Here is an 11,646-nt window from a genome sequence, read left to right as displayed (position 1 = left end):
AACCTGGGACCTCAAGGTACAACCTTACATGCTAAGTAAGTATGAGTATCGAACCTGGGACCTCAAGGTACAACCAAAGGAACAACCAAAGCATTATTATTACCAATGAACTACAACCAATTTATTGATAAATGTTTGTTGCGTTTGCACTATATACTAAAATCATGTTGAATGATTTTTATTTTTATTTTTGAAGGAGGCTGAATAAAATTATTATATGCTTGTTGTTTGACATGCTTAATTTTGTTTTTATTTTAGGGACATACTTAAGTTTGTTAATGTGTTGGTTTATTTATTTTTTTTTGAAAGAATGTGTTGGTTAATTAATTTTAGTAGTTTAACGTGTTTAAATTATTTTAGTTAATTATGTATGTTTAAATTAGTTCTATTGATCAAAGAACTTGCTAAAATAATATTTTCGATCATTCATATTTATAAGAACTACACCAATTAAAAACAATCCAGAAATCTATCTTGATTGCCGATTAACAGTTGCAATGTCATTCATGTTGATTAGGTTTCTGAAGAGATAGTTTGTTAGATCAATTTACCAATCAGATCGATCTGAAAAATTCCAGTTCCTACTTCCTTCTTACTATATTTAGGTCATATTCAACAGTCTGATTGATTATATTTGTTTCCGTTTGTGACCTAGACTCGTTTCAGTCTTTAGTTCATATTCAACGGTCTGATTGATTATATTTGTTTCCGTTTGTGACCTAAACTCGTTTCAGTCGTCGGACAAGCGTACTTCCTAGTTGACTAGATTTCTGAAGGAATAATTTGTTAGATCAATTTGTTACAGTATGTGTTAGATACTGCATTTTTCCACGTTAGTTATCAAAAATAAAAAATTTAGTTTCATATTTTGTATGCTATTATTTTTTGTTACAATTTTAAGGGTGTTTAAATACTTTTTCGAGAGCTTCTTTAAAAAAAAAAACTTTTTTGAGACCCATCAAAAAATACCTTTAAGAGAATTTAGTTTTTGGCATGCTATTAATTAAAGTTAATTTTATATATTTAATTTGTTCGAATTCATAATTAGTTTTAGTTTGTAAAAAAAATTATATGGGTTTCGGATGAACAAGATTGCTGGGATGAATTTCTGAGTTTCTATAAATTTAAATCATTGGATTGTATTCGGTTATGTGCTCTGACCGTTGTTGAAATCACAAATAAAAAGTTTTTTGTTCAAGAATTTGTGTTTAAATCTCAAATTTCTGTGTTAAAATGGCATGAATTTGTGGTTTTCATGTTTTGAGTTACTTTGGTCTTCAACCGGGTCGAACTTGACCCGTATGAAGGTTGAAGATGAAGTTAAAAAAAGAAAAAAAAAAAAAAAAAAAAAAGAGTCTGAAGACAGGATGAATTGAACCATGTACATGATTGCACAAAATCGCAATTGTAATCATTGTGTCATCTATCTTTTTATGTCTAGAATCGAAATATATTATATATGTAAGAATGTTATATCTACATATTTTTCCTTTCAAAACATCATTATTAAATATAATATTAACATAATATGCATGTAATCAAATTATATATATTTTGTTAGATTCCCTAAAAAAAAACTTGTTAAATTATATATAATTTTAATTTAGGAATTGAAGCTAATTTACACCTACCTAAAAACACTCATGTAACACCCATACTAGACGTATCTTGAAAGTCTAGCACGTGCGTTAAGTTTAGTACTGGATACATTAAAAATTTACAACATAAAAACTTCGAATGAATATTATTTACAACAAACATAATAAATACGTCCTTGAAATCTGTAATATCCTGCTGCGGGTACGAACGATCTCTTGTTGAAACATCCATTCGGCTACTAGCTTGTCGTCCAACCTGTTTATCTGAAACAAATAAGGATTGGGATGAGACATAATGTCTCAGTGAGTTCCCCTAAATCCTAGGCTATAGGTAACCTTAGGGGAAACCTACGGTCACCACGTGTCTACAATACAACCTGACGGTTGATTATACGTGTGTAGTCATACTTTCCTAGACGGTAGTGAATGATAGACCCGTCATAGGCTTATATTACTTGTTATAGGCTTCACTTCCTATACGTGTCATGGCGGTCGAGGGGGAATCTAAAACCGCATTGCCAAGAATACACTCTACGTATCGAGGCCTAAACATATCATGATCATGGCACGATTCTAAACCGGAAAATTAAGGGAAACCTAATATCGTCATCGGTATCATGTTCTTTACTTGTTCTATACATGACTTGTACTTGCTTGTAGCATCTAATGCTCTTGCTCATAACTTAATCATGCATGGAATCTTTCTTACATAATCATAAATATAACATGCATGGTCGTACATAAGTTCATTCATTCATTCATTATGTTAGCGTTGAACAAACAATTATTATCTTGATTCATTTTACGGAGAGCCCCGGGTGGAGTAACCCCAAGAACAATCCCATACATGACCGATGTACGTACATCGGACTCCCTCGGTATCGTGCAGGTCCCTTATGGCTTGAACCGTTCCCCCTTGAGTCGAGCACCTCCCGTATCCCCCTGATGTGGATAACAAGAGTCACAAGCACCTACGTCTTGTTTACTCGGTGACATGCGGGTCCCTTACGGCTTGAATCGTTCTCATAATGAGAACCCCTTGTATCCCCCTGGCGTGGATAGTGATGACAGTCAATTATTCGATATTTTTAGTGTCATTTTCATCACATTTTAGAGTTCACAAGGCAACTTAAGCAGCAAGAAAGTAGGAAAACTGAAGAATATGCAAAGATTCAAAACGTGCCACGATTCCACAAAACAGAATGCATTGTTTTGACATTGAGGAAAACGTGTCACGATGGCTAAAACGTGACACGATTATGGAAACCCTAATTTTGGTGGTTTGTTGCACAAGACAGAAACGTGTCACGATTTACTTAAATCGTTCCACGATTTTAGGAGCAGTTGTTGCCTATTTAAGCTGAAGACTATTCTAAAAACAGGCGTTAAAATTCTAGAGAGCAAAGTGCGATTTTGCAACTGCAAGGAAGACCCGGAGGACGATTTCTTCATCCTTCAACCATTTTGTGTATGTTTTATTACCTCTAATGATTATGTTATTTGTAAACACTATTATGAGTAGCTAAATCCATTAGAGGTTAGGTCTGAGATGATTCGTTGTAACCCTAATTGATACATTATGTTGTGCAACTCTATTTATTGTGAATGATATTCTAGTCTTTATTCAATTCAATTGTTCTTAATGCTTTTTATATCCTGATCAAAAATAAATATGATTTTGTGAGAACGAATTACTACTGACCATAGCTTTCGACTTAGACCTATTGAATTGTTCTAATAAACATGGTTAGTCTAGGAATAAATAATCGTTAACGTGCTTTAAACCTTCAAAGATTATTAGACCACCTAAGGGATTAGGGGCCGTAGTTTGAGAAGAGGGTTCTAACTCCAGGGATTGATTAGGACTATTTTGTTAACTATCGTGGGATTAGAAGATCATTCATACGAATAGGTGCAACATAACAATTAGGGGAACATCGATGATTCGAAAGACCTAAACTCATCTCTCTCTTATTCTTAAAAACCAATTTTATTTTCAGCAATTACTTTTATGCAATCAAACCAATCTACTGCCTAGTGGCAAATTAAAATAACTTTTATACATCCTAAAATACAACGTAGTTGAATTATTGAGATTAAAAACAGTCCTCGTGGGATCGATATTTTACTACTTCGATAGTATTTGGTGCACTTGTCAAACGCCTATCAAGTTTTTGGCGCCGTTGACGGGGACTGTTGAGTCATTTCAATTTGGCAATTTTGTTTTTTATTTAGGATTTCTGTCATTTATATTTTTGTATATATATATAAAAAAGGATTTATGCTCTTCTTTTTCTTCTCATTGTATTGTGCTACTAAAAAGTTTATCCAAGTTTTGCAGCTATGATAGACAGGGTACTCCTCTATGACACAGAAGAGATTGCTAAGTTGCAGTATGAAAAATATATGCTATCTTTTAAGATCAAAATTTTGGACAACAAAATCTCGAGTTGTGGTCATTATGAGGCGAATCAACCAGGTAGTGATTGTGAAGGGAAGAAAGAGGTGATCAACATCGATTACAATACTCAACTTCAGAATATTTTAGATGATTTCTTGGTGTCAAATCAAATTTCATTTGAGAAGTTTGATGTTCGGTGTGGTGATCTTGTTGAGAAAGCACATGAGTCTCAGAGGAAATTGTTTTAGATGGAGATTGAGTGTCACAATGTTGTGGTGGAAGAAAATTCAAAAGTGAGGAGTGCTGACATTTTCCCGAAGTCTGAACAAACAGGGGTTAAGGAAATCACTCGTGTGCAAATGGATGCATGTCCTTCTCTAAGGTGGGAGAGCTTAAATTCCAAAGGTTTAACTGTGAGTGCATGGGAGCATCTACTACTTTGTTACAAATTCATGGAATTCCTATCAAACAAGAGGAAGAAGAAGGATGATGTGTTCTTTCTGACATATTTGCCACCCTAACAGTGGTCGAAGCGTCAAGCTCAATGACGTAAAAGAAAGCGCTTGGTGGGAGGCAACCCATCCTTTTTATTATGTCTTTATTTTCAGTATTTTATTTTTATTGTTGAGTCAGACAATTGTCAGTATGTTTGAATAACTCAGTTGTATCCCCCTGTTATGTGATTGAATCTGAACTTGTTTATTATTGATGAATTTGCTTGTTTGTTGACTTTTTACAGTTTAGTAATAAATAGTTGTTCAAGTGGTATTCCAAAAGTTCAAAAGGAGGAGTGACTTGGTTTTCAAAGGCGAAGTGTACGGCAGTAAAGATAGGTAGTCACAACTCCCAGAAATCTCAGCCATAAGGTTCATTGCCAAATTTTGTTTTTCAATTTACTTATATTAGAATATTTCATGCATTTACATTTCTAGAACTTGCAATTTTTCTCTATTGTTGATTGATCTTTGTCATTAGCACACTGAGGCAAAAGTGCTTGGTCCTGTGAGCCTTTTGAAGCCTACCCTGATTTTAATTGTTAATTTTATCCTTTTCTTAGCAAATTTGAGCCGGTAGGATTAGAACTTTTTGTTCGGTGACAAACTACATTACAAGCTTAGAGACTTTTAGGACTTGTCCCATATTGCTTTTCTGAGTTAGGCATTGTAGAATGTTGCTAAATAATTAAGTTTGGGGTTGCTATTGAAATTTGCAACCAACTAAGTTTGGGGTTGGGGGTACTAGAGAACAAAGAACGTTATCATGAAAAATACACACAAAAATGGTGTATATATAAAAAAAAAGAAAAAAAAAAGAAGAAAAGAATAGAATGAAAAAGGGACAAAACATTGAAAATCCGAGTAACTTTAAACTCGATTGTCCCAATAGTTACAAGTGTTCTCTAGTACCTTTGCAAGAATTGTTGTTCCATAAGGTGTATGAATGATGGATTGAATTTTGTGCTTAACTTCCGTAGGAATGCCTAACTCAAATTTTGTGTAGCCTACTTATCCAAATAGTATCCCACCTTCACCTAAGCCCCGTTATAACCCTTAAAGACCTCAAAGTGTGCATTGACATAGATTTTGATTTCAAGCGTATGGAAATATGTAGATTGCATGTCGACTGTGTATGAACCCTTTTCAATTTGTTGCGTGGCGTTGTGAATTGGTGGATGCATACAAGTCAAACTAGCTCATCTTTAGCCAGTAAGGTGCTGAACTTTTGGGTACTATCGCTTGATCAGGTAATTGTTATTTTACTGTCGATTGTCAATATTGCAAGTAGATTCCTTGAGGACAAGGAATGGTTCAAGTTTGGGGATGTGATGACAGTCAATTATTCGATATTTTTAGTGTCATTTTCATCACATTTTGGAGTTCACAAGGCAACTTAAGCAGCAAGAAAGCAGGAAAACTGAAGAATATGCAAAGATTCAAAACGTGTCATGATTTGTTAAAAACGTGCCACGATTCCACAAAACAGAATGCATTGTTTCGACATTGAGGAAAACGTGTCACGATGGCTAAAACGTGACACGATTATGGAAACCCTAATTTTGGTGGTTTGTTGCACAAGACAGAAACGTGTCACGATTTACTTAAATCGTGTCACGGTTTTAGGAGCAGTTGTTGCCTATTTAAGCTGAAGACTATTCTGAAAACAGGCGTTACGAATTCTAGAGAGCAAAGTGCGATTTTACAACTGCAAGGAAGACCCGGAGGACGATTTCTTCATTCTTCAACCACTTTGTGTATGTTTTATTACCTCTAATGATTATGTTATTTGTAAACACTATTATGAGTAGCTAAATCCATTAGAGGTTAGGTCTGAGATGATTCGTTGTAACCCTAATTGATACATTATGTTGTGAAACTCTATTTATTGTGAATGATATTCTAGTCTTTATTCAATTCAATTGTTCTTAATGCTTTTTATATCCTGATCAAATATAAATATGATTTTGTGAGAACGAATGACTACTGACCATAGCTTTCGACTTAGACCTATTGAATTGTTCTAATAAACATGGTTAGTCTAGGAATGGATAATCGTTTATTAGTGATATTAGGTTAACGTGCTTTAAACCTTCAAAGATTATTAGACCACCTAAAGGATTAGGGGCTGTAGTTTGAGAAGAGGGTTCTAACTCAAGGGATTGATTAGGACTATTTTGTTAACTATCGTGGGATTAGAAGATCATTCATACGAATAGGTGCAACATAACAATTAGGGGAACATCGATGATTCGAAAGACTTAAACTCATCTCTCTCTTATTCTTAAAAACCAATTTTATTTTCAGCAATTACTTTTATGCAATCAAACCAATCTACTGCCTAGTGGCAAATTAAAATAACTTTTATACATCCTAAAATACAACGTAGTTGAATTATTGAGATTAAAAACAGTCCTCATGGGATCGATATTTTACTACTTCGATAGTATTTGGTGCACTTGCCAAACGCATATCAGATAGCAAGAGACATGCCACCTACATATATTAATCATGGTCTTGTCGTTCATGTAGGTTAAACCTATTCATGCTTACATGTTTACCTCGGAACCTTGATCGATCCGATTAGCGGTAAAATCATAATTGTTCATGCTTGTACATTCTTAATAATGGTGGAGTGATTAACTAATCAAACCACAACTTAACATGCTTGCTATATCTTAATCTTGTTCATGTGCGAAGATAATATACTTCGCGTCCTATCATTCTAGGAATTCATGCTAACTTGCTAGTTCTCGACGACTATGTCGAGGCTCTAGTTTTCCCTTGCTTAATGAATAACTTGGTACCCCATTCATGACATGATTCTCTCGTATGCCATGCTTTAATAACATGCTTAATACTTGCTTCATATTATAAGAATCATGCTTTCTTTGATCATCATTTAGGACCTTTGGTTTGAGGGGTTTACTTTTATAAAAGAGTCACAGGGAAAAAAACCTTGCGCAAAACTGCCAAAAACTGCCCGAAACGAGCCAACAGCACTTTTTGGTGCTTGTCGGCTCGCCATGGCGAGTTGGTGGCGAGTGCTGCTTGCCATGGCAAGTAGGAGGCGAGCAAAACATGCTTCCTGTGGTGTTTGCTCGCCATGGAGAGTAATAGCTCGCTGTGGCGAGTTATGACAGTCCAGATCTTGTAAAATGGTATTTTAAGCCCAAAAACCTCAAACCAAGTGTCTCTAAGCATATTGGTACATATTTGATCATAAAATACTTGTAAAACATTCATTTGGCAAGTATAAAAATGTTTAGTATGCATGGCAAGAAAAGGGGCAACTATCATCTTACAAAACCCTAGACTTTTTCATAGTTTTCATAATAATCTAACATGGCATAATCATGATCCCAAAGGGTGGGAAAACTATCTATGGAACTCACCTTAACATAAACTTGAAATCCTTCAAGCACTAAGCTCAAGCAACAAAACCCTAGCTTGATTCTCTTGCATTCTTGGCTCATGACATTCCATTCCTCATATGCTTCTTTCTCTTTGGTTCTTGCCTATAAAGAACCCACTTCATGCACAATCTCAAGCTTCAACATCATCTTCACTCACCATCTTCCAAACCCTAACTCTTGATTCCAAGCCCATAGTTGTTTCTTGCTTTATTCACCAACCTCATGAAGCATATTCAACAAAAGCTCCCAAAACAACAAACTAAAGCCTTAGCTTCTTGATCAAGACCAAACCCTAGAATCTTAGATCACTTCTTGAGAGGAAAGATAAAGGATCAAAGAAGACTAAGCTTCCATAAGTTAGAGGATCATGAAGGAACAAGAAAAATATGCTTGCCACGGAAGGAGAATTAGAGAAGGATTGGAGAAAGAAAGAGAGAAAGGGCGTGGGAAAAGAGAGAGAGAAGGAGGGAAATTCTTGCCAACATAGAGAAAGAGAGAGAAAAGGATAAGGGTTATGAGATATTTTCCTCCCAAAAACAATATAAATATCCTTTCCACGTGAATTTACCATTTTGCCCTTGCCTCAAGCGTGTTAAAAACAACTCTGATACTTTTCCCGTAAAAAGCTGACATCTCATAAAATATTTTCCTTTAACTTACTTTTCCATGATTTTAATTCCTCTGGCACGATTACGGGTAATATACCGATGCTGACAGGCGGGATATTACAACTCAGGTGCAAGTTACATTAGTTTTTTTACCAAAAGACCATATAACAATATTTTTTTATAACAACATTTTTTTGAAGTTACCAAAAATTTATAACAACATTTTTTTTGAAGTACATATAACAATAACTACCATTCCTGTGAAGCTTTCGTTTGTTTTTTTTTTTTTTTTTAGGAATTGAAGATTTTTGTATATCGAATAATCTGAAGCTTTTTTTTTTTTAATAAACTTGTGGCAAAAAATCAATTGAAGCTTTTGTCTCAAAAGTTTGTTATAGATTTTTTTAACAATATTTTGTCAGATCAACTTACATCGAAGATTTCGATTTTCGAAATTTCAGTTTCTGTTTCGTTCTAATTTCGAGGGTCTGAACCGGGTTAAAATGACCCGGCTGGAGGTTGAAGACGATTGACTTTTTCTTTAATCGGATTTGTTATAATAAATAGAAAAGAGCAGAAAAATTCAAAGTTAATTGTACGCGTCGCAATGGTTTAGTGAATTATAAAATGGTTTTAGGACAAGAGTTCGATTGCTGCTGTTTTTATTTTTTATTTTTTTTAACAAAAAATGCTGATAAATGTGCCATTAATACTAGTTAATTCTGATAAATGCGCGTCTAATCCCTTCTGTTTTTATTTTTGTTTTACTTTAAGAAAAAATGCTGATAAAAGCACAATTCCCTTTGAGTAGGAAAAAAAAGCAGAATTTGAAAAAAATTGAAGGATCAAGGTTTCGAACCGTATACATAAAAGCAAATAATTAGAAGACTAACCACCACACCAAGTATTTATTTGTCTAATAAAGTGAAATATTATATATATATATATATATATATATATTACATATTCTTTTATTAATGGCATAACACACATAAATTTTTTTCTTCAAAAATAGCGCATTATTTTTAAATGTAATATTTACACAATAATAATATAATAATAATATACATATCATCTTCCCCCCTAAAAAAAATAATGTATCATTTTTTTAGAAAATTTAGAAAATAATAAAGGAAAAAAATGTTATTATGGGTTTTTTGTTTTTTATTCATATTTACAGATAATATTTTCGTTCATTCATATTTATCACTACTAAAAAAAGCAAAATTAGGGAGGGAAAGCAGTGACAGAAAAAATAAAATCTCTCACAAATTCATTGGTCGCAAAATTTAGTGACGAAATTAGAGAGGAATTTCACGTTTTTCCACTCTAAACTTCCCTCGCTAATATTTGCTTTTTACTTATAAATGATAATCCGTCTTGAATATTCCAATTTACATCGAATATTGTGATTTCCAAAATTCTAGTTCTTGCCTCGTTCTTATTTCAATAAGGTCATATTCAACGGTCTGATTGATTATATTTGATAGTGTTAGTCGGTTGGGTCCGTTTTGATCATCGGAGCAATGTCTTTCCATGTTGACTAGGTTTCTAATGTGATAGTTTGTCAGATCGAATTACATCGAAGATTCCGATTTCCAAAATTCCAGTTCGTGCTTCGTTCTTATTTCAATAAGGTCATATTCAACGGTTCGATTGATTATATTTGATATCGTTAGTCGATTTGGTCCGTTTTGATCGTTGGAGCAATGTCCTTCCATGTTGACTAGGTTTCAAATGTAATAGTTTATCAGATCGACTTACACCGAAGATTCCGATTTCCGAAATTGTAGTTCCTACTTTGTTCTTATTCTAATAAGGTCATATTCAACGGTCCGATTGATTATATTTGACATCGTTAAGTCGGTTTGGTCCGTTTTGATCGTTGGATCAATGTCCTTCCATGTTGACTAGGTTTCAAATGTGATAGTTTGTCAGATCGACTTACACTGAAGATAAAATTTTAATAGTTCATTATTATTTTAAAAATATCTCCAGAAGAAATTTATTTATTTTTTTGAAAGAAGAAAATTTTTATGTACCGATATTAGAAAGTCAATATGATAAAATTTTGAAAACTCATGACTATTTCAAAATATCAAAATTAATAAGCGTTCTTATTATATACTCCCTCCGTTTCAAAATGCGTGTCGTTTTAGGTGTTTACACACATATTAAGAAATGCAATGATTAAAAGAAAGATAATGGTTATTTTACCAAATTATCCTTATTAACTATTGGTTAGTTTTAAAAGTAATACTTTGGAAGTAGTGTGCAGAGTATTAATTGGAGGGTGCAATTGAAAAGAAAAAGTTATTATTGCATTGAAAACTGAAAGTGACATTCATTTTGAAACAAATTTTTTTGGCTAAAGCGACAGTCATTTTGAAATGGAGGGAGTATTTTTAATTTTATATGGAAACACCGTTAAATATTTGCACTGCACCTGTTGCAGATTTTACATATCGATGTTATAAAATTTTAAAAACTCATAATTACTTTTTAAAATGCGATCATTAGTAATATTTTTTGTCAAATAGCCATTAACTTTTTAAAAATACCAACATTAATACAATGCTTCTATTCAATATTTTTTAATTTTATACGTAAAACATTGTTTAATATTTGCACAGCACTTGTTGCAAATTTAATGTGCTTATATTTGCAGAAGAAATTATTTTATTTTTTAAAAGAAGAAAAATTTTATGCAACGATATTCCCTCCAAAAAAAAATTATGTAACGATACGAGAAAGCTGATATTATAAAATTTTAAAAAACTCATGACTATTTCAAAATATCAACATTAATAAGTGTTTTTATTAAAAAAAAATTATTTTACCTTGGTATGATGTGTAACACCCACACTAGACGTATCTAGAAAGTCTAGCATGTGCATTAGTTTAGTACTGGATACATTAAAATAAATTACAACATTAAAACTTCGAATGAAAATCTTTACAACAATATGCGTTCGTACGATAAATCAAAACTCAACTTTCCTAAAGTATAATAAATGCGTCCTTGAATATCCATCTCTTCCTGCAGCGGGTACAAACGAACACTTGTTGAATCATTAATTCGACTACTAGCTTGCTAATCCAACCTGTTTATCTGAAACAAATAAGGAT

Source organism: Medicago sativa, chromosome 3 (genome assembly GCF_051527215.1).
Source record: "Medicago sativa cultivar Bolivia chromosome 3, Bolivia_mono, whole genome shotgun sequence".
Taxonomy (NCBI): Eukaryota; Viridiplantae; Streptophyta; class Magnoliopsida; order Fabales; family Fabaceae; genus Medicago; species Medicago sativa.
Note: the sequence above shows the minus strand (reverse complement) of the source record.